Raw genomic sequence first — 21,926 nt, 5'->3', positions numbered from 1 at the left:
ATGTAGAATCAGGAGCCCCACCCCAGACCTGCTGACTCAGACCCTGGGGGTGGGACTCCGCAAGTTTTAAGAAGCCTTCCAGGCTTATCTTTGAGAAGGGCTGATTTTTCCATCTGCTCCCAGGTGCCCAGGGGCCCAGGAGGGTCATTCCTAACCTTTGCTTTAGGCCGAGGGTTCCTGGGCTGCAGGGGGACCTCAGGTGTCATTTCATCTATGCTCCACTTTTCTGGTGGCCTGAATATCAGTTAATGGGGCATGCATGAAGTTAACACAGCATATCTGAGGTAGAGCATAGGTCTGGATTCTTAGAGCTGCAAGTGGTAGAAGTTGGTTCAAACTAAAAAAAGAAGGGAGGGAGAGAGGAAGGAAGGAAGGGAAGGAAGGAAGGAAAGAAAAAAGAAAAAGAACATTTACTGACTCTTAATTGAAAAGCCCCAGGGTCATACTTCAGGCATGGTTAGATACAAGTGCTGAGATATGTCATCAGGACTTTATCTTTCTGTCCATTCCTGGACTCCTGTGTTGGTTTTATTCTCCTCGGGGTACTTTCAGCTGCATAGGATGCATCCCCACCCAGCATAGCCATCTCAGCCTAGAATGAGCGTTCTTTTTTCCCAGTATTCTTAGAATGAGCCCATGTTAATCACTCTCAATGCCCATGCTTGGCCAGGTGCTTGTCCTTGCGCCAAAGGTCACAGCCCCTCTGATTGGCTAGGCCAAGCTCGCATGCCCACCCAGAACCCCATGGGCTGAGAGTGGGTGTGAATGGGTGTCCAGCTGGATAGGAGGCTGGGAATATGAGGCTCCTCCCAGAAGAAGGAGGATGGGTGCCAGCAGGTCGTACACACGGGGACTTAGTGCCGTTCTTACCCTCCTCTTTGAGCTGGGTCGCCCTCATGCAACTGCTAAGGTCTCGCACCAGATATAATTACCCTCCTTTTCCTGGGTCCTTCAACATTTTGCTTATAAATGTGCATTAGACATGCTACCTTCATCTTTTCCCTTTGTCCCTCTTCCCTTGATGTAGTCAGGGATAGCAAGTTACACGGTCCCCTGGCACCCACACCTGTTGTGGACATTACTAATCCACACCTGCCTTCACAGCGCCATGTGTTCCCCCAGAAAACGAAGCCTCTATGACGTCCGTGTTACATGTTGGCCTTTACCATGGGGTTCTGGGCTCCGTGAAAGCAGGGCCCTCAGCTGTCTTGTTCATTGCTGGGTTCCCAGGGCCTAAAACAGTGCCTGGCACATAGAAGGTGCTCAAGAAATTTTAAAAAATATATATATATTTTATTTTTAAGTAATCTGTCCCCCCAACATGGGGCTCGGACTTAGAACTGCAAGACCAATAGCTGCCTGCTCTCCTGACAGGCAGCCAGGTGCCCCTTACGGAATTACTGACTGAATATTCCTACCCTACGGTGCCTTGAACGCTGGGCATCTAGGTGAGACCGTTGAATGTGGGGGCGCTGCCATTGCAAAGAGGCTGTCTGATTTGGGGGACCAGGAGCTCTGCAGACTGCTAGGGCCATGTTTCTGAGTCTGAGGAAGGGGCTCCAAGGGAGGGCAGGGTCTCAGGTACATTAAGGAAAGACTTGTGTACCTTCAGGCATCTTTCTGCCCTCCCACCAGGGGATAATGGCCTTCCCTGCTCTGCTGATCCATATACCTGTTCATTGAAATGTGTGATCTTAGTTGATAAGAAGCCATTTCCTGGTTTTCTGAATTTTTATATTCTAGGAAACCAGGGGAGCCTTCCAGCACAGCTCTGCTGGTGGAGGCTGAAGCAGCTGGGATCTTCCCCAACTCACATTTTTTTCCCAAACTGAGTGCAAAGAACAGGAGGTGTTCTATTTAAAAAAAAAAAAAAAAAAAAAAAAAAGCAACAACAACAGAAAAAACAAGGCTTCTGGGGTCATTCACATTTGGGGACTGCTTGGCTCAGCAGAGTTCAACAGATTTCCTTTGGCATGGTGATCTTGGAGCCTTTAACCAGTCAATGAGTTATCATCTTTTCCAAGAATCTGGGGCCCTCAGGTCCTCCATCAGCCCCTCTGTCTGGCTATCGTGTATCCTTGTGCTCACAGGGAATAGTCTTTCACAGTCCTGGGCCCATGGCTAGGCTTCTCTGGGGTTCCCGGGAGTGCACGCTTCTGGGGCAGGACAGGGCGGGGCAGGGGCTTAACGGTTGCTGCCACTAGTTCTTAACTGCTGACAGTTTGAGGATCTGGGTGTGTGAGTGTGTGTGCGCAGTATCTGCAGTTGTGCATGTGAGCATGTATGTGTGCAGGGATGCGGGGACACCCCAGTGTTGACTTGGCCCCTCCCGGTGTGCAGTCGCACTTGAAAATGACTCTGGGTCCTGCATACAGTCCCAAGCTGACCAGATCTTGTCTTTCCTTCTTTGCTTCCTCTCGTTGTTTTAGGTCCAGACCAACAGCCCTTGCTGAGGAGCCTCCAAAAGTAAGTGACATTTGACCTCTCCATGGTGTTGGTGTCTCACCGTGTGGGGTCCTCAGGCCCCAGTGTTCCCTCCAGGCTTGAAGAGGAAGCAGAACCCCCAGGGCTCCAGGACCTCATCCACAGGTCACCTCTGGGTGGTGGATTCATGGCCCAAGTTGGCCCCCTCTGCCTGCCTGTGCCAGGGAGACAGCCCTACTGATGCTGAGCACTGATGTCGGAGTCTAGCCCAGACCCCATCCTGGCTCTGCCACTGAACAGTGATGGAGAGAGCCCTCGCACAGGCGCACGCGCGTGCAGGAGGGGTGGGACAGGGAGAAAAACTTGAAGCAGACTCCCTGCTGAATGCAGAGCCCCTCCCTGCCGGCTGATCCCACTCCCACCACCCAAGGGATCAGCACCAAGAGTGGGTGACTCAATCAGCTGAGCTACCCAGGCGCTCCTAAACTTTTTCTTTTTAAAAAACTGAAAACCTTTGGAAGAGTAGAAAGGAGGCTACAGTGAACTCCTATGTAACTTTCACTGAGATTTTCCTTCCCCTTGTTAACATTTGCTACATTTGCTTCATTTCTCTGTGTACGTTATAAAAATACCCCATTAAAACTCCTTTTTTTCTGTTGACTCATTGGTGAGTAAATTATAGGCAGTGCCCCTTTACCCTCCTAATCCTTCGTATGTGTTTCGTAAGAGCCAAGGCCCTTCATTCTCTTATATAAGCACATGCAGTTATCAACCCCAGAACGTTTAACATTGACACAATTCTGTTACCTAATCTACAGACCTAAATGACGTTTTGCTGATTTGTCTCATATTTACAGAAGCTCCCTGCCCCCTGCCCTCCAGGTTCAGGATCACAGTGTTTTTAAAAGGGGTTTAATGGGGGCGGGAACCTGACTTTTCTGCAGATGACTTCTTCACCTTGATCTAAAACATCCTTACTAGCGGGGTTTTTGGAATTCCTTTCGTTATGGCTTTGGTAAGAAATAGATTTTACGACAGGATGCCACCCGTGCTTACCCATACACACATGCTTGAAAGTGAAACCAATCCCACAAAATGATAACTCACATTTTCAGCATCTTTAGGGCTCTGTTCTATTCTCTTTTATAAAAATGATAGTTCTGACCCGTTGAGTTGATTCCATGACCCACCATAGACTCTGCTCTGGAATGGGAAAACCATAGCTTCTTGGGCAGAAGTTTCTCTCAGGAGGGAAGGTAGTGCCCTGACCAAGCCCCTCCTGGTCCAAACTCAAGAGTTCGGTTGATTGGGGGGGTCACCTAACAAGCCAGGACTAGAAGAAAGGCCATGAAGACCCTGGCCCATTGCAACCCATGGTGGACCTGACCCCATCCCTAAAATCAAGCATCCCTCCTCTCCAGGCCCCGTGACCCTGTGGGGACCTCCTGTTCTTTATGCTATGACATGAGGCAGGTGTATCAGTGGTGGCTCAGGACACCTCCCCTGCTAGCTGCTAAGGAGACATGGAGTTCTCGTCCATGTCAGGCTCCAGAGGCATTGCCATACTGGTCACAAATGTCACTAAGAATAATCCCAAACACTTAACTAAACTCTCTAGCAGCACCCTTGATTCTCTGTCAGAGAGATTTACTGTGTAGTGGCTCATTTTCGCCCACAACAATCTTAGGATGGGTGCTGGTTCTTCTTGTAAAAACGGCAGGTACATATATTGGGCACCTATTGTGTATCAGATACTGCTAGGTACTTCACAGACCTATGTCCTCAGAGTAGTCCTAGGAGTTAGACACTGACATTATCTCCATTGTACAGATGGGGAAACTGAGGCACAAAGAGGTGAATTGACTCTCTCCCCCCCACCCCCACCAAAGTCACAGCAAGGAAGGATTTGAACCCGCCCCTGTTCTGACCCTGGTGTGCATACCAGCCAGTACTGCTCTCCCTTCCCCCCAGACTGGGAGCAGACTCCTGGGCAGGCCTATTCCCAAGGCCTTGTACTTGTTAATGAGTAGCCTGAGCAGTCCAGGAAGCCAGATGCCGGCTACTATGAAGCTGGAGTGTAGGTTCTACTTCCAGATAAAGTCTTTTGCAAGGTGCCCAGCCCCCATTGGGGCGGGCAGCTTTAGAGGCTATGCCCAGATAGAAGCCAGCCACTGTTCCTCTTCTCTGAGGTCTGCTGATCCATCCGCACTTCACAGGAGATCCCTGGAGGCTGAGAAGTGGGTTTGCTCTCAGGCCTGTGTGATGCCTCCTCCACATGGCCCTCGTGGCTAACTCTTTCTGAAAGGGCACCGTGGCCATTCGGTATGGCAGGCAGCAGGATTTGGAGGGGGTGGTCTTTAGGGAACCCAAGCTGTCCCCTCTGAAGCTGGAGCTCTACCAGGCATGTCGCTGTGTGGCCATCCTCACTGAGGCCTCCAGGTTCCTATCTGAAAAAAGGGATGGCAATCAGTCACTCTAGCCCCTCCCAGGGCGTGCACAGCTGGAAGGTAGCTGAGACAAGGATGTTGCTCGGTTGTTAGCCGTCTCTGAGTTACTAAGGAATCAGCCAAAAGACGAATTCCTGGTGGGGACAACCCATGTTGTGGAAAGTCCGTGGAACTGGAGAGTCAGTCCTGGATTCAAATCCTGTCTCCATCCTTTGCCAACTCTGTGACCTGAAGAGGAGAGTCCCTGAACTCCTCCAAGCCTCAGCTTTCCCACCTGTAAGATGGAGCAGTGAGAGCACCCAGGAGTCTTAGACAGCGAGTATGGGATCAGGGGTAATGGTCTCTGTCGTGATGGAGTTTTGAAGCGTTTAACAGGCCTAACAAAATCTGTACCCAGCACCCAAGTACATGTTCTAATTTCACCTCCCTGGCTGGGATCCCCTAGAGCAACCCACCTTACTCACCTCACCTGAAGATCACATCCACCCTTTGGTGGCTGTGGTCCTTTTAGCTGGAGGGGAGCCTCTCTGGGCTTGTTACAAGAATGCCCACGTGGCTTCTAAGCCCCGCCCCCTCCTGGACCCAGGCTTGTAAACTCCAGCAGGGGAGGGGGGCGTTCATACGACGGATCTGTGACCCCTCCGCAAGCATCACCCTCTTTGCTCGCTCCCTGGAGGGGCCAAGGCAGTGAGAAAATGGTATTTACTGTTGGTCTGCCCTGATCATAAAAGTGATGCATTTTAAAAAACTGAGATCTATTTGACCTACAACATTTTGTAAGTTTAAGGTGTTAAAAAAACATTGAGATCTGATACATTTATACCCACATGTGATTGTCACTGTAGCCTTAGCTAACGTTTTTGTTGGGCCACAGATTCTCATTTCTTGTAGTGTTGGGAAGTAATGTATTTTTAATACAGAAAATTTGGAGAGCACAGAAAAGTCAAAAGAAGAAAATAAAATTCATCTCTGTTCCTGCAATGCAGACATAACCATCTCACAGTGAATTTATAAACACGTGGGTAAATACACATTTCCTTTTAAAGTTGAGGGGCGCTTGCCTGGAAGGGCTCAGGTGGTTAAGTGTCCGCCCTCCGCTCAGGTCAGGATCTCAGGGTCTTGGGACCAAGCCCTGCATCAGGCTCCCTGCTCAGGAGGGAGTCTGCTTCTCTCTCTGCCTCTGTTTCTCCCCTCTGCTTGTTCTCTCTCTCTCTGTCCCTCAAATATATATCCAAAAAACTTCTAAAAAATTAAATAAAAATAAAGTTGAACTCACAGTGTGGCCATGTTGGGGGCCAACTTCCCTCGCCACCCCCCAACATGTTTCTTAGTGTTTTTTCTGGGTCTTACATCTTATAAGTCAGGGTCAGCAGATTCTTTTTTAAAGGCCTGGATAGGATGTATTTTGGGCTTAGGGGCCTATGGTTTTGCCTCCACTGATCTCAGTCTTACCTCTACTATTATAGCCAGAATGCGGCCACAGACAAAATGCAAATGAGTGGCTGTTGTTTCATGCCATTAAAAAAACTTCATTTACAAAAACAACCTGCCAGATTTGGTTCAGGAGCTGAAGTTTGCTGAGCCTCCGCCCCCACCCTCCCACCCCCCACTCCCGTTCTTAATTAGTTTTGATTTGTTTGGGTAGACCATCATTTATTTAATTAATCCCTAGTGATGAGAGATTGGCCACTGGTAGTTTCTTTCATGTAAACCACTGTGCTGTGAACATTCTTATTTCCTTTCTGTTTTTAATTGTGGTAAAATACACATAACACAAAATTAACCATCTCGACCATTTTTAGGTCTGTAGTATAAGAGTGTTAAGTATATTCACATTGTCATGCAGCCAATCTCCAGAACTTTCTCATGTTGCAAAACCAAATGCAGTGACTATCTTGGGGTATCTTTATGCATCGGTCTGGTTGAGAAAATTGGAATTGCTAGCCTGGAGGGAGTGTGCATTTTGAAGGTGCTGGGCGCCTGTTGCCAAATCACTGACCCTCAGAAATTGCCCTAATTGAAGCCTCTGCTGATCTTCGGTGACAGCCCGTAGGCCACAAGAGGGAGTGGAGCTGGCCACTTCCCTGGGGAGCCCCTGCCTTCAGGGCTTCAGGGAACAGCAGATTTAAAACAACCCATGCCAGAGAAGCAGTAGCCAGTCTGCCAACCTTCCTCTTTTGGGGAAGAAACTAAAAAGTCAATAAACAAAATGTGTTAGGAATACTGGACCGTTCTTGGAGGTTGATCATCTAGATAGACCCTTTAGAGAGAGGAGAGATGTTGTTAAGACCAACTCAGCTGTCCAATGAGTCTGGGTGTCAGTGGTGTTTGGCCTCTACCTTGCTGTGTGACCCAGGCAGGTGACTTAACCTCTCTGGGCCCTCAAATTCTCTGTAAAAATAGACATTAGGTAGAATCTCTCCTCTCTGGTTGAGGATCAGGAAATAAGGTCTACAAAATTTCCTCACACAGTGGCCAGCACGTTGCCCGTACCAGTACCTGGTGGCTGTGATAGCTGTTCTTACTGCTGCTGTTAGGATTACTTTTAACAGCTCTGTTAGGGTGGTCTGAACAAAGAGACAGTACTAGCATGTGCAGCCCTTTGCAGTTCTCAAGAGAGGTTTTCCATCTTAATACTTGCAATATTTTGTAGCATAGTTATTACTGTCCCTGTGTAACAGGTGAGAAATTTGAGGCTCACGAGGTCAGCGGCCAGCTCGAGGTCAGCTATGTGTCAGGACAGGGAGCCCGGGCTTTAGTCCACACCTTTGGCTTATCGTCCGTTCCACACAGCAGCTGCTGGACACTGGGACTTCTGGACGACCAGGGCTAGTGGGAGCTGCCTCTTCTGGCCTCACCTAGGTGGGAAAGCTTGGGCCTTCGGTGGAGAGAAGATTTCTTTGGTTTATTTTCCTGTCTTGGCTCTTAGCCCCAACAGTGGGCACATGGGTTTGCTTTTCCCCCCACCCCCCAAGGAGAGAGGTTACAATACTAATGGGTGTCCCCCACCCCACCCCCGACACACACACCACCATGCGATTGTCCCGCTGGTGGGACAATAGCTGGATGTCCTACCTTTTAACTCACTTCTGACACTTTACCTGGATCTGCGGGTTAATGATTCAGCCCTCCAAGGCTGACCCCAACTCCCACTACCTGTTGTAAGTTTCAGATTGCCACGTGTGCTTTTCGGCCCACTGGCTAGAAATCAGAAGTTCACACGACCTTCTCCTTGGGTTTGATTCATTTCCTAGAGCAGCTCGCAGAACTCAGAGAAACGTTTTATTGACTAGATCAGTGGTCTGTTAGTAAAGGCCGTAACTCAGTACCACCACAAGGAAGAGATATACAGGGCAAGGAGTGTGGGGAAGGGGCGTGGGGCTTCTCTGCCCTCTCCAGGTGCTACTCTCTTCAAATCTCCTTGTGTTCCCCAGTCTGGAAGCTCTCCTTTAAATTTTTACGGAGGCTTCATTACTTGAGCACCATTGATGAAGTCATTGGCCTTTGGTGATTGAACTCCATCTCCAGCCCCCCTCCTTTCCATGAAGGTCAGGGGGTGGGACTGCACGTTCCAACCTTCTAATCACAGGGTTGCTTCTCCTAGCAACTAGCCCCTAGCCTTAGGTGCCTTCTAAAAGTCATCGTTAACATAACAAAAGACACCTTTCTCACTCTCACCACTTAGGAATTTTTTTTTTTTTTTTTTTAAAGATCACACCGAAGAGTGCAGGCTCTAGCAGGATTTGGGGGAAGGAAGAGGGAGAATAGGGCTCCATCCCAGGACTCCAGGATCGTGACCTGAGCCAAAGGCAGGCGCTTGACCATCTGAGCCACCCAGGCACCCTTCTCATCACCTAGGAAATTTGTGAGAGTTTCAGGAGCTCTGCCAGCAACTGGGACAAAGACCACATACGTAGTTACATTGATTCTAAATCACCATATCGAAGTTTGTTGTTGTTGTTGTTGTTGTTGTTGTTGCTGTTTCCAGAAACCGGCAGGGCATTTCAAAGACGAGAGCTGCCTGCCCAGGTGAAACCTGAGAGGGGTTTAAGGGAAGTCTGTTCTCAGCCAGCAGATAGTATTAAGTCCAGAAACCCACGTTCCCCAAAACAGGAGCCTCCTGGGTCCTAAGGCTAGAGATACCTCTGGGTTTGGAGGGATTGGCTGTCCCAGGGAGGGTGCCCTGGGTCAGTATTCAGACCCAGCTGCCCCCAGCACCACCAGCAGCACTGCCTTTATCTACCCACTTCCCACCAACTTGCTGGGGGACCTTGGATGAGTCATTTCCCTTTTCTGGGCCCTCATTTTCCTCGCGCATAGAACAAGGGTCTGGAATCATTTCCCCAGGGGATTTTCTGGGGTCTCAGCTTTGGACATGAATCTCAGGTCTGCCTACAGTGATGGTCCTCCCTCTCTGGGTTGGGTGTCTCTGTGGGGCTGTATACTTGGACACGTCTTCCCATAATGGAGTCTCACCCCTCAACCTATGGCCTTCATCCCTAGGAGTAGCGGAGGCACTTTCCAGTCACTGGCCCCTCTGACCCTCATCCCCAGCCTGACCCCAATCCCGCATTGCCTTGCATCCCCAGATTCCCCCATCCTTGTTCCTGTCATCACCCCTGAACTTTTGCTCTGTGGGTCCCATCAGGGTTGCCAGGTTGTGAAGGGTGCATGCCTCCCTCCCTCTGTCCTGCCTCAGTGAGGGGGACATGGTTCTCATTTCTGTTTTCAGGTTGAGTGGTGCTCTGGCCTTCTGTCTGGTTGCTTCCCAGCCTTCTCTGGGACTCCTGCCTGCCCCCACTGTGTCCCTGACCTGAGAGCTTTCTCTGACCCATTAAGTTATTAAGTTAGAGGCCTCCCATCTAAGTACTAAATAGGCCCGTCCCTGCTTGGCTTCTGAGATTGGACGAGGTCAGGCCCAGAAAGAGACAGACCATGTTTTGATAGGGACTCATGATCTATGGGAAGGATGCCACGATCGATGAGCAGTGTCTGTCAGGGAAGCAGGATGGGTGAAGGCAGCAATCCGGGACGGGATGAGGTGAGGACTTCAGGACGGCCTTGGGAGTGGACATCTGCTCTGCAAAAATTGGAAACGGAGGAGCTCAGAGGACCTCAAAAGATCTGTGCAGCTACAGGGCAAGCAGCTTAGAGCATGCTGGTGGGAGAGTGTGACCCCAAAGTCCCAGAATCTTTAATTTGTACTCAAGTTGAAGTTTTCAGACCAGGAGGCCAGAGCTACTTGATGCCTCTCATGGCATGGATGTCATACTTTGTGCTGGCTACATACTTTGTCCTTGTGTGTGTATAGCAAGGATCCTTCCAGACGCTCTGAATAAGGTTGCTAGGTGAAATACAGAGCATTCTAGTTCAATTAGAATTTCAGATAAACTGAGTCATGTTTTGAGTTTTAAGGATGTCCTTCGCAGGTATGCGTATCTGCGACAAGCTTACCTCCTCCATGTCACTTACCCAGCTGCCTCGGAGGCCGTGCCCACAGGCCACTTGAGGTTGTGGCGGGTCCCCGTGAACCTGTTGCAGCAGTGCCTTTCCCAGCCCAGGTCCTCCTCGATAGGAGTCCTGGAGGTGTTGTCTCCTTGGGCATCTGTGTTCTCCAGGTAACCAGAAGGGTTAGCCTAGTTGACTTAGTACGAGGTATGATTTTGACCTGGAGATGTCTATTGAGCACCTGTGATGCCCGAGAACTTGAGGGTCCTGTCCTCATCTCTGCCGTGTGCTGGGCCTGGGGCAGACAAAGTTGTGATGTTCTCTGCCTCATGGTTGAAGAAGCCAGGCTCAGGAAGGTGCCCTGTGACACTGCTGCGGCCACGCAGACCAGGAGACAGATGGGCTTCTAGGCCCAGGCTCCCCACCCTGTCATCCTTCCATGGGGTGGAGGGGCTGCTCCGTGGGGCCCTGCTGCTCTTTTTGGATTATTCCCTCCAGACTTCTGTCCTGGGAGGAGCTCACAGCTGAATGAATTGAGGCATTTACTCAGCATTCAATGTGTCCATTCCCTCAGGTGGTGAGTACTTGCAGAGTGCCTGCTGTATAGAGGCCCACTGCTGAGCAGTGGAGATAGAGTAGAGTGAGGAACGAGGCAGGAAGGGAAAGATGGCACAAACCATTATTCGGTTGCAAAATGGAACCAGACCCCCCCCCCCCGACCCACACCCCCAAGTGCAATTGATGTGAACAACCAGGAAGTCAGGGCTTGTCTCAGGGTAGAGGAGGGAAGCAGTCTGGGAACATGAGCGCTTCTCCTCATGAGCCTGTCTGCCTCCACCATCCTGTCCTCTCCATCCTTCATCCTGAGGAGCATTCTGAGGCTCAGAGACGTGCATTGACATGCCCAAGGTCACACATCACCTTAAGACACCGTAAGCCTCCACTCCTACCATAACCTCCCTTTTTGTCCTGTTGCTTACATATTAGGGGTGATTTAGTCACATTAAAAAGTCCAGATATCGAGTAAACTCTTCAGCCTAAAAGAAATTAACTAGAACAGCCCCTGCTCTGGAAGGTTCCCTGGGGGCAGGAGCTGCTTCGAGGCAACCGATTCCTGTCCAAGTCTCTGGCCTTGCCTGGGGTCAGCTGGGTCCCCTGTGGCCAGGCCTCAAAGCTTCGTGGCTGAGGGGGAGAAGGGCCACCCCCACCTTTTTAAAAGAAATTAATTTTATTTTACATTCGTAAACATGATGACAGGTGCTGGTGATAGAAAGGACACAGTGTCAATTTTTAAGAATCGTACTGCCTAGTGAGGGAGACATAGGTGAATGTACAAGTTATACTACAGTTTAGTGTGAGCCTTTTTTTTTCCTGTCTTAATGAGAAACGATGGTCATACATCACTGTGTGAGCTTAAGATGTGTGGCGTGATGGTTTGTTGTAGTACCTCGTGGAGTGATGACCACAACAGATTGTGTTCACATCTGTCTTCTCATAGACAGACACTCCCACCTCCGTAAGGTCGTGGGGGTGGGGAGGGCAGACCTTTTGTTTTCCCTCTGGCTTTTATGTTTCATTTGAGAATCATCTGTATTTTCAAACCCCTTCCAGCCCTGCTGAGTGGGGGAAGGCCCAGGCAAGAAACTCTGATGCCTGGGGAAGTTTGGGGAAAACCTGTAAGCATCTGAAAACCGAGAATTGAAAGTCTGTTCATTCAGTCAGCAGAGACTTGAGGACTTTTCCTGTGGCCCAGACTCCAGGCCACGCCCTAGGGACCCAGAGTTGAGCCTTTCTCTGTCTGGCCAGTGAGGGGACAGAGTAGCTGTGCATTGGTGGGGTCGCTTGAAGGAGCTTTGGGCACATAGAGTTCACAGAATGTTCTCAGAGGCCTTGAAGGACAAAAGCCTGCCAGGCAGACCCAAGCAGGGGAGGGCATTTACGGGTAGAGGGAAGCACCCCAGAAAAGGGAAGGCAGAGAGTGTAGTGCAGCTGGGCTATAGTGTCTCGCTCTGCGGGGAGCAGGGGGGAGGAGAGGAGGTGGGTGGGAGGTCTTGGCTGGTGACCCCAAACGCCCTGGTGAGTGCTGGGGTCTTGATTCACTTCGAGGAGCTAGTCTGGAACCCGAAGTCCTTAGTGAGTGCTGCAGGTGCCCCCTTAAAGGTAGTGACTGTTGTTTGGTTGTCTTGACAACTGGCTTCTGCTCAGGAGGAGAAACAGCCCAGCCCAGCCCTCACCCCAACAGGCTTGCAGGAGCTTTGCAGGCGCTGCCAGAGGTCCTGGGAGGAAACCCACTCTAATGAGATGTCTAACCTAGTTTTGATGACTCACGTGGTTTGAGGAGCATGTGAAATGCCTTGGGAGGGGGTGGCAGTGCCAGCAGACCGGGCCACTTGTGTGTCACGGAACCCTGGATACAGGAACTGTTCATTTGACATTTCCCTTTGGGACTGAAGAGCCCCGGGTGCTTGTTCCTGCCCCCAGTCATTGTTGTCGTTGATTAACTGCGTGAAATGAAAGGAGGCTGTCCACGGGTGCCCTGTTTCTCCTGAGAGCAGATCCACGCCTGTACTGAGGCACTTCCTCCTACCTTCCCTTGTGTAATTTGGGGTGGCCCATTTTACAGATGATGCAACTGAGGCCCCAAGGGGAAGTGACATTCCTGAGGTCACTGCTTGCCACGGACAAGTAACAGAGTCAGGCTCCAGCTGAAACCTTTTAACGTGACGCAGCAGAGGCAAAAGTGGAACTCAGCAAAGGGGATTTGGGGAACAGTGTCTCACAGGGGGTGTGGAATTCAGACAACAAGGCTGGAGAGGACAGAAGGCCCCTCCTCTCCACTGATCACGCTGGGGAGGAATTATGTAGAATTCTACCATAGGGGGGTCAGCGGGAACCAACTGACCAAATAAATAGATGAGTCAGTTTAAAAGGACGGATTTCTTGACTATTTATAGTTGTGGCCTGAATCTCAGGTATCCTTGTCCCCAAGGAGTAAAAGGAGACTTTTCTGATCTGCTGGGCTGTCTAGAGGGTGAATAAGCTGATTAAGTCCCCGGGCTGCCCCTGAGGATGGGACAATGCAGGAGGGTCAGGCTGAGAGGAGCTCAGAGGAGGTCTGGGCGGGGAATGTGCCCAGGGCTCAGTTTCTTCCCTTCACAAATTCGAATTCGTTATTAGCTTCTTAATTGCTCTAGGTAGCCTGAATTGAAATGGTTAACATTCTTTCTAGCCTGAGAGGCCAGTATTTAGTAATCCCTGCAGGTATACAAAATGAAATAGGAAGGTCCTTGTACAAAGCTGCCTCCCAGAGGTGGATTTTTTTGTCCAGCTGTTGTGAAGTCTAGGCTGGCGTGGGACCTGTGATCTGGGCCTGCTCAAGAGACCTGGATTCCGATCCTATCTGGTTAACGTGCAAAATGATACCCTACTGCTGGCCTCAGTTTCCTCCTGTGTTAAGTCAAGTGAAGAGGGGGACTTCCTGGTGTCAAAGGCCAGAGCCAAGAGATGTCCCAGAGCCCAGTGGTTGAGGACCCACGGTTCTGGAACCCTGCCTCTTCCTGGCTGTGCACCTTCGGTCAAGTCACTCAACCCCTCTGAGCCTCATACGGGGTAAGATTCTTCATCTCACAGGAGAGTTGGTAAGGACTGGGTAAATATTCGGCACCCAAGTGTCAGGCACTGAGCTGGGCACACAGAGTCGCTCAAACCAGGGAGCTCTCCAGAACTGACTCTGCCATGCTCACATTTAGAGTGCTTTTTTGTTCCGTGAGAGTCTCTGAAAAATGTCATGAAGTCTCATTACTTTTGGATTGATAATAGGAGAAAAGCAATCAGGTAGAATCAGTGAAAAGTGGTTTAAAATGCAGTAAGAAAAATATTTAGCATGATTAAAAAATTACTACCAGCTAGAATATTATCAAATGCCCAACAGAGTGCCAGGCACATAATGTTAGCTGTAACTATTTTTGTTTCCAGGATGTAAGAACAGTTGGAATTGGAACAGAAGGTTGCTATGACGATGGTACACTAGGGTCCTTCTCATTCGCTGTCTCTAGGGAGGAGGCCCACCCTCTGCCCTGGAGCATCCCCTGGGCGTAGGAGGAAGAAACTAGGACTACAGCTGAGGAATGAGCAACTTGTTCTTTGGGGAGATGGATGGGGGATGGTCAGGGAAGGCTTCCTGGGGGAGGTGTCATTTGAGAATGGAGAGGAGCAAGGATGTGCATTCTGGGGGCCTGAAATGGCCTGTAAGAATGCACCAAGCTGTGAAAGCACAGGGTCTCCCAGGCAATGATGTATAGAGACAGTAAGTTCTATGACCAAAGAACCTCCCCTCGCTTTAGTTCTGCTAAAGGACCCTCCTTATTGCTGGCGTTTTTCTGGAGTACTCCATCTCTGGGCACGTGGGCTGTGTTGGAAGGGACATTGTGACCTCGTGAGCAGATATTCTGAGGCCCATAACCAACGTGCTGGGCATCTTTTATACTCTCTAGGGCTTCCGATGTCCCCAGTTTCCCAGTGCCTGGGGTAAGTCATGTTTGCATGTCCACCTGTGTCCCATCTGCTCACAGAGCCTCCATCCCCTTACAGAACCTTAACTGGGTTGTCTTTCTGTGATTTCAAGCTTGGGAGGTCCCCAACAGCTTCAGTTACCTAGGAAACAGTGTCCAGGGAGTCCACTCAGGAGAGAGGGAGCAGAGGGCAAATGTGAGAGCCCTTCACTGCTCCAATCTGAGTGGTCTAGCTGGAGGCCTGGTGGGAACAAGGTCTTTCCCGAGGGCGTCCAGCTTGGAGTGGGCCATGGCTCCCCTTGCCAAGAACTGTTCACCCAAGCCGCCCACCCCAGACCACCAGTGGGGTCTTCTGTTTACTCACTGCCTCCGACCAAATCCTGGCTTGGTAGAGCCTCTCAGCCCCTGAGCTGACCCGAGGTAGGTTGCCGGGTAAACAGGCAGGGCATTCCCTTGGGGTCAAAGACCTCTGTGTGGCGTGGGCCTGGGAAGGAGCTCCCCAAATCAATAAGGAGTTGAGCTGGCCCTAGGCATCCAAAACAGTAGGAGCAGGCAGGGAAACTGGAGGCCTAGAACCTGAGTTGAAACACTGGGGACCAAAGCTTTGACACCTAGGCCTCAATTTTCCCACCTGTAAAACGGGCCCATGAGATCCCGATCACGGTGTCTAATTTTCTGAATTCGTACACATCCACAGAAGAAATTGGGGTTTAATATGGGTCTAGTCCACCCTCGGGCTGGCAGACCTTTTACCATAATTGCTTTTGTCTTGCCTTTCTGCTAGCTGGCAGTTCCCTGAGAGTGGCTCCCTCATGAACCGTGTTTGCCTTCACGCGAGACATCTTAGCATGACCCATCTGTGCGCCTGGCCCAGTACTGGGTGGTTTACATGCATCAGCTTGTGTAATCACCCCTGCGCCCTGAGGGGGTGGTGCCGTTATCAGCCACAGTTTAGGGATGGGGAAACAGGCACAGTAGGCTGCCCAGAGCCCCACAGCAGGGCCCAACTCGGGTCTTCCTGGAAAGCCCCCTCCCTCCTCTTTTCAAGCCTCAGCCTGCTTATCTCTAAACTCTGGGCTTTGGGGGTTTGGAGCTGATTTGTCATTCGTTAATGATGGCCAGTTGAGGGGTCTCAGGCACCCAGGGACCTCCAACTAGGACCTTTGTGGTTTTGAGGCTGCTGCGAGTTGAGGGGTCCCAGAATCTGATTTCCGTAGCTGCAGCCAATCTGGGGGATACCACCAGGCTGCTGCTCCTCCCAGAGGTCATTTTCACAGCCATGCAAGGAAGCTGGGAGGCTGCTGGGCCACTCTGCTCCAAGTGGCCTGTCGGCACCCCCCCCATGGTGACGCTCTGCAGCGCACTTCCCAGCAGTGTTTGTGGCACAAACTTGGCACGAACCAGGCCCCAGGCCTTGTAACTTCCGCCTCTCCTGCTTGGCCAGCACCACGGCCATGGGGCATGGACAGGTGGTCTGGGGCTGCAGGCCTTGGTCTAGCTCTCCGACTGGGGGCAGCTGCCTGAGCTCTTCTCCTGACCCCACGCTGAGGCAAGCCAGGGGAGGAGATAGGAAGGCCCACATCCGTGCCCAGATCCCCCAGGGCGCCACCAGCCCATAGGACCTACATAGTCCCATAGTCAGCAGGTATTCTGGGAGGGTACCCCACCATGGAAGAGGAGGCTGGATAGAAGGGAAGGGGCAGCTGGGAAGAGGCAGGAGTGTTTGGGGTGGTGGGGGCTGTCCCATGTCTCAGAACCAGCTGACCGGCATTCGAACAGTGGTCAAATGGTTCTGGTTCTAGAGGGGATCTGGAAGGTGCCCAGTAGGGCACCCAAGCTGTCACTGGTCTCAGGATCCTCATGTTGATAGCTCACACTTTGTTCAGGTACTAAGTAGTCTGTTAGCTCATGCACCCCTCAGCAACCCTAAGAAGTAGGTGCTACTTCTGTCCTCATTCTGTATTTGAGGAAACTAAGTCACAGACAGGTGTATCTGTGGTGTGCGTTTTCTTCTGCTGGAGAGGTAGCCTTTGTAGAGAGACATGTGTGTGCACATGTACACCTATGTGCACATGTATGTGGGAGGGATGGTTATGGGATCCTGTAGGTGTGTGCTGTTAAGGTCTGCCGGTCAGCTGGTTGAAACCACGGCCCAGGGAAGGCCTGGTGCTGCCTTGGTCAAGCAGTGGTCACTGGCAGAGGTGGGGCCTCACCTGGGCCTCCTGGGTCCTTCCTGCTATTGTCCTTTGGTTTGGGGAGCTGACACTTCAGCGACAGGTGCCTGCTTCTCCGTTTCAGAAGGCCCCACCTGTTGCCTCTTCAGGGAAAAAAGGACTTCCACTGTGCTGGGGTAACAGCTAGGGGCCCCCAAGTTCCAGGCAATTTGCCCAGTACTTCGTGTCTCTTTGGACATGCTGCCCAAGGTCTGCTTTGCTGGGTTTGCCCCCTGAGTGGAGTGGGGAGTCTCTGATGCTTGTCCCCCCAGGATCACATACCCCACTCAGCTCCCTGCCCCAGAAGTCACAGGTCATCCATCTGCCAGCCCCAACCTTGATTTCTCAAATTCTTTTTAATTTCAGCCAGCATAGAGGAAGCATTGCCTTGTCCCTGGTTCAGATTCTGTCACTTGCTCACTGGGTGACTTTGGCCAGGTCCTGTTTCCTCTCTGAGCCTCGGTTTTCTTACCTGTAAAATGGGCTACTGTAAAGGTGCAGTGGTGAAAGGGAATAGGGGAACCTCTGGCGGATTGTCAAATCTGGGCACATGGTTCTGGGGTCGTCCTGGGACTCAGACTTGGGGCTGGCAGAAATGAACCCCAGCCGGCCCAGCCCCAGCTGTTCCCAGTCCTGGCAGGGGCTACGCAGACAGTGTGTGCACACAGCCATTGCCTGTTTGCGTGTCTTACCATCAGGCAGTGAGAGTCTCCTTCACTGGTTGGTTTTGTTGTACATGTTACTAATCATCTCCCAGTTCAATAGCACCACTCTCCCAGCCTCACCTGATTCTAGGGCTTAATGAGGAATGACCTTGAAGATTCAGAGTCAGGAGGTCTGGGGCAGGTCCAGGTATCTGGATTTTCAGCCAGAGTCACGGGCAATGGCGATGTTCAGGCAGCTGGGTTTATCCAGCAGCTCAGCCCAGAGACTTCGGCAAGGAAGTCTTTCACAGGTTATGGGGACCACTTTACATATGAAGAAACTGAGCTTTCCCAAGGAGAACTTTGACCTTTGTCCATGGTTGAAGTCTGAGCAAGAGCCCAGCCCCCAGTGAATGGTGAGGTGACAAAGCTAGAGGCGGCAAGGGGGAAAAAATGGGACGGGCGGGAATGGTTTCGTGGAGGGGTGACACTTGGGCCAGGTCTTAAAGGTGGGTGGGATCCTCCTAAATATAAGGGAACCCACAAAGCACAGTACTGAATGGGCTAGTGAGAAAAAACAAGGAGGTCCCGAGACTGGGGCAGGACCGGAGGGATAGGTAAGGTGGCAGAGATTGGGGCCAGTGACAGTGTCAAAGGATCAGGAGCTTTGGATTCCAGGTGAGGAAATAGATGATTCTCCAAGCAGCTGGGAGCCACCGATAATTCTTGAGGGGAAGGTGACATGGTAGGCAGTGGGATGAGCTAAAAAGAAGCTTGGCTGAGCTAGGGGGCACGCCTCTGGGGAATTCCCAGTAGTTGAGGTGGCCTCATTTTGTGTCGCTGCATGGGTGTCTGGCCATAGGGAGGCACCATGCTCATTGCAAACATAATCGGGCCACAGGTGGAATTACAGTGGGAGGTGGAGGGAAGTGGAGGCCGTCTGAGGGTTGTCCTGGGAGATGGTCTGCACCATGTAGAAATGTCCTTCCCTTGAGCCCACCCCACCCCCGATACGGATTTTAATGCTGAATTTTCATCTAGCCGGGCAGTAGCTGCTGTTAGGCACTGTCTTGTAGCCTGGGTGTTGCCCCTGCGGCCACACCACTATCCGCCAACCCGACGGGTCCAGCCAGGTTGGGTTTGCCTTCAGCTTTGCCTTCAGCCTCTGGCACCCACTGTGTTCCGCTGGTCGGGGATGCTGGGAGCCTCCCTGCCCTCCCTCATCTCCTTCCAACCTTGCTTTTCCCTCTGAAATGAGTTTTCTTCAGCTCCAATGGCCCAGCTCTGAAAGAGGCTGGTGGCTCTTGTTCATTGGCTATGGGTCCGGGGCCTCGGTTTGCTTATCTGGAAAGTGGGCTTGCATGTGCACCTGCCAGTATCCTAAGGCCCCTATTTTTGCACCTTGCGGTTTTTGTGTGGGATCCACAAGAAGTCTCCAGTGGATCCACAAGGAGCCTGCCAATAGGATTTGGCAAACCTTTAGGAAACCAAGGAGAATTCACTTCAAAGTCAGTTTGGGAACATGCTTGGGGAACATGTTGTTTCATGAAAAGTGATTTCCTGAAGATTGAGAACTCCTCTATCAAAAGAGGGCAAAGCAGGACGCCTGGGTGGCTCAGTGGGTTAAGCCTCTACCTTCAGCTCAGGTCATGATCTCAGGGTCCTGAGATCGAGTTTGCATCAGGCTCTCTGCTCGGCGGAGAGCCTGCTTCCCCCCCTACACTCTCTCTGCCTGCCTCTCTGCCTACTTGTGAACTCTCTCTCTCTGTGTCAAATAAAAAAAAGAAAGGGCAAAGCTTTGTACAGACTTGACTGTTTCAGGGGAACTGTGCTCAGATGCGGGGGACACATCTCCTCTCTGTCTGGCTCACGCTTAATTCTATTGGCAGCCCTGCCCAGTCCTTAGTGCTGCTGCTGTCCTGTGCGCTCTCCACCGAGCTGAGGAACCTTCGCAGCTCTGAGGTATTACATATTTACTCCTATGTTGAGTGTGCCAAGGTTGTGAGCCCTGAAGGTCTGACAAATATTGATAGTGCTGGGCCTTCTACCAGGTGTCAGGAAGCTGGCCCTGGGTGACAGTAAGCAAACAATTACAAGATGGGCTGGTGAGCCTGGGGACAGAGGTGATGTGAACCACAGAGCCCAAGGAAGGCACGGGGGCATCCTCAGGGCCATTATCCTGGGGAATCGCTTGAGGATTGCCTATGCATTACTTGGGGAACAGTGTGCCAGGCTAGGGGAACAGAATGAGCCAAGGCATGGAGGCATGAGAAAGCCTGGGGGGGTGTGGTTCCCTAGCCCCTGGGGATCTCAGGTGGGCTTTGGGTGGTGGAGGACACTTGAGACTTGACTGCCAGGTAAATGGAGGAAATTCAGGCAACACACCCCTTTGCTCTGAAACGGAGCACTGGCAGCAGACATGACGAGCTGAAGACCACCATTGTTCCACAGGCACCAGACTACCCCTGAGCTAAATTTCTAAGTGGATGTGAGGTATGAGTGCAGCCAGGAAGGAAGAAGGTCCTTCCTCATTGAGTAGAGACATGTTTAAAAGAGGAACCATAATAGGGACCTTGTTTTTTATATACATTTAATGAGCAAGGAGCCTGCACACACTGTAGATGGGAGATTATGCCCATCGTACAGGCGGTAACACTGAGGCTGAGAGAGGCGTCTTCTCTAGGCCGTTTAGCAAAGAGTGCTTTGGCTGTTTCTATGGAGATGTGACTTCCGGCAGAACCCTGGTGACAGAGTTGGAGGTGACTGACTCTGAGTGGGTGTTGGGCCACAGGCGTGCCCTTCTCTGGCCTTGTCACTGAGGGCCTATCTTTCTCCAGTTTCTATAGAGCCAGGGAGGGGCTGCCCTGTTTGCTTTTCACCTCCAGTGAGAGGAGGGCGGCTTTAGGGTTCTTAACAGCTTAAAAGGGGAAGTCTGAGGAAATGGAAACTGAGCTTTTCTTTTCTTTTTTTTTTTTTTCTCATGTCTTTTTTTGTGACCTCCAGAAATAATCCTGGGTTCTACAGAGCCTGCCCCAGGACCATGATAGACCCTACCCCACCCCCACTTCCGGCCAAACCAGGCTGAGGGCTGGGGTGATGGGGACACAGACGGGAGGAGAGTGACAGGCTGTGGCTGGTGAGTCAGTGCCAGGAGACCGTTGCCTGCTGACTCACTGCCCCGTGCACCAACACAGGCCCCTGAGCGTCCCCGTTAGCCATCATGGCGGCCCTGCCCGCTCTCCTTAACTTCCTCTCCTTTTGTGAAGCTTTTGGTGTGGCGGCACACGCTGGAAATCTACCACGCAGCACTTGGTTCCTGAGCCTGCTCAAACAGAATCCATGAGGCCGGTCTGTTCCTGAACTCTGGCGTCCTCCCGGAGTCCAGATCCAGCCAGGCGGTGAGGCCCAGCCTGGAGAGTGTCAGGGCCCTGCTCCGTAATGCTCCTCTCCTTCGCCCTTGACCAGATGTATAATTCCTGTTCTCCTCCTGAACTTGTAGAATAATTTCTGTGTTACTTGGACAGAACAAGCCCCTCCCCTCTGTCTCTGGACGTTAGTACCTTGGGGGTGGGAAGGTGACCTCAGATCCCCCTGCGGTGGCCCTGGGCCACCAGGGTAGTAAGTGTGTGGTTACCACGGGATGGTTGGGGCCTTTCCTACCCACTCCCCGAGGTGAGTGAACCCCTGACATCCTGTAGTAGCAGACGCGCTCACCCTGTTGTTCTTTCCAAACCCATGGGCTTCCCCCATGGAGAGATGAGGGGCCCGACTCAGTGCACGAGGGTATTTTTTTCCTTTGTGGCACCAGTGTTGTGGCCCTTAGCCAAGGGGAAGGAGGTCCCGCCACCATCCTTGGCTTTTCCCTCTTGATTCAGCCAGTCCTACAGGTAGTCAGCTCATGACGGGGGAGCTGGGTGGCTCTGGGGTGTTGGGAGTAAGGACTCAGTTTCCTCAGTCCCCCCACTAACGAGTCCCCATGAGCAGCAGCTTACAGGGAAGAGCCAAGCATGGGTCCTTAAATCCCCTTCCAGGGTTGAAGGGAGAAGTTGGCCAGTCAGGAAAAATCAGGGGCTGTAGCCACATGGTGGAGTCCTTACTGAGCACAGAACTCTCCAGGGGCTCCCACTAGCCTCTGGCTAAACCCAGCTTTTAATCCTGGCCTCCAGACCTGGCCTCCTCTATGCGTCACTCCATGCCCTGTTTCATTTTGCTCTATGTCCCACGCTGGCCGCCTCTCCC

At 51.5% G+C, this 21,926-nt stretch overlaps 1 protein-coding gene across 4 annotated transcripts in view; it reads left to right on the top strand.

Annotated features, from left to right (window-relative positions):
- The window catches only part of SLC6A6 (solute carrier family 6 member 6), an 82,708-nt gene that overhangs the window by 10,273 nt on the left and 50,509 nt on the right, over window positions 1-21,926 (top strand). The window contains exon 2 of one of the 4 annotated variants that reach the window (XM_004738596.3): window positions 2,430-2,466. The exons of 1 other annotated variant lie outside the window; for it this stretch is intronic. The gene's annotated coding sequence lies outside the window, so the exon portion shown is untranslated. Of the gene's footprint in view, window positions 1-2,429; window positions 2,467-19,630; window positions 19,650-20,953; window positions 21,086-21,926 lie in introns of those variants that run through there. 2 more of the 4 variants (XM_045063361.1, XM_045063360.1) reach the window with 2 other exon arrangements.

Source organism: Mustela putorius, unplaced genomic scaffold (genome assembly GCF_011764305.1).
Source record: "Mustela putorius furo isolate JIRA1106 unplaced genomic scaffold, ASM1176430v1.1 tig00003850_pilon_pilon_pilon, whole genome shotgun sequence".
Classification (NCBI taxonomy): domain Eukaryota; kingdom Metazoa; phylum Chordata; class Mammalia; order Carnivora; family Mustelidae; genus Mustela; species Mustela putorius.
The sequence above is the reverse complement of the archived record's forward strand: the minus strand, read 5'-3'. Positions and strand labels throughout refer to the sequence as shown.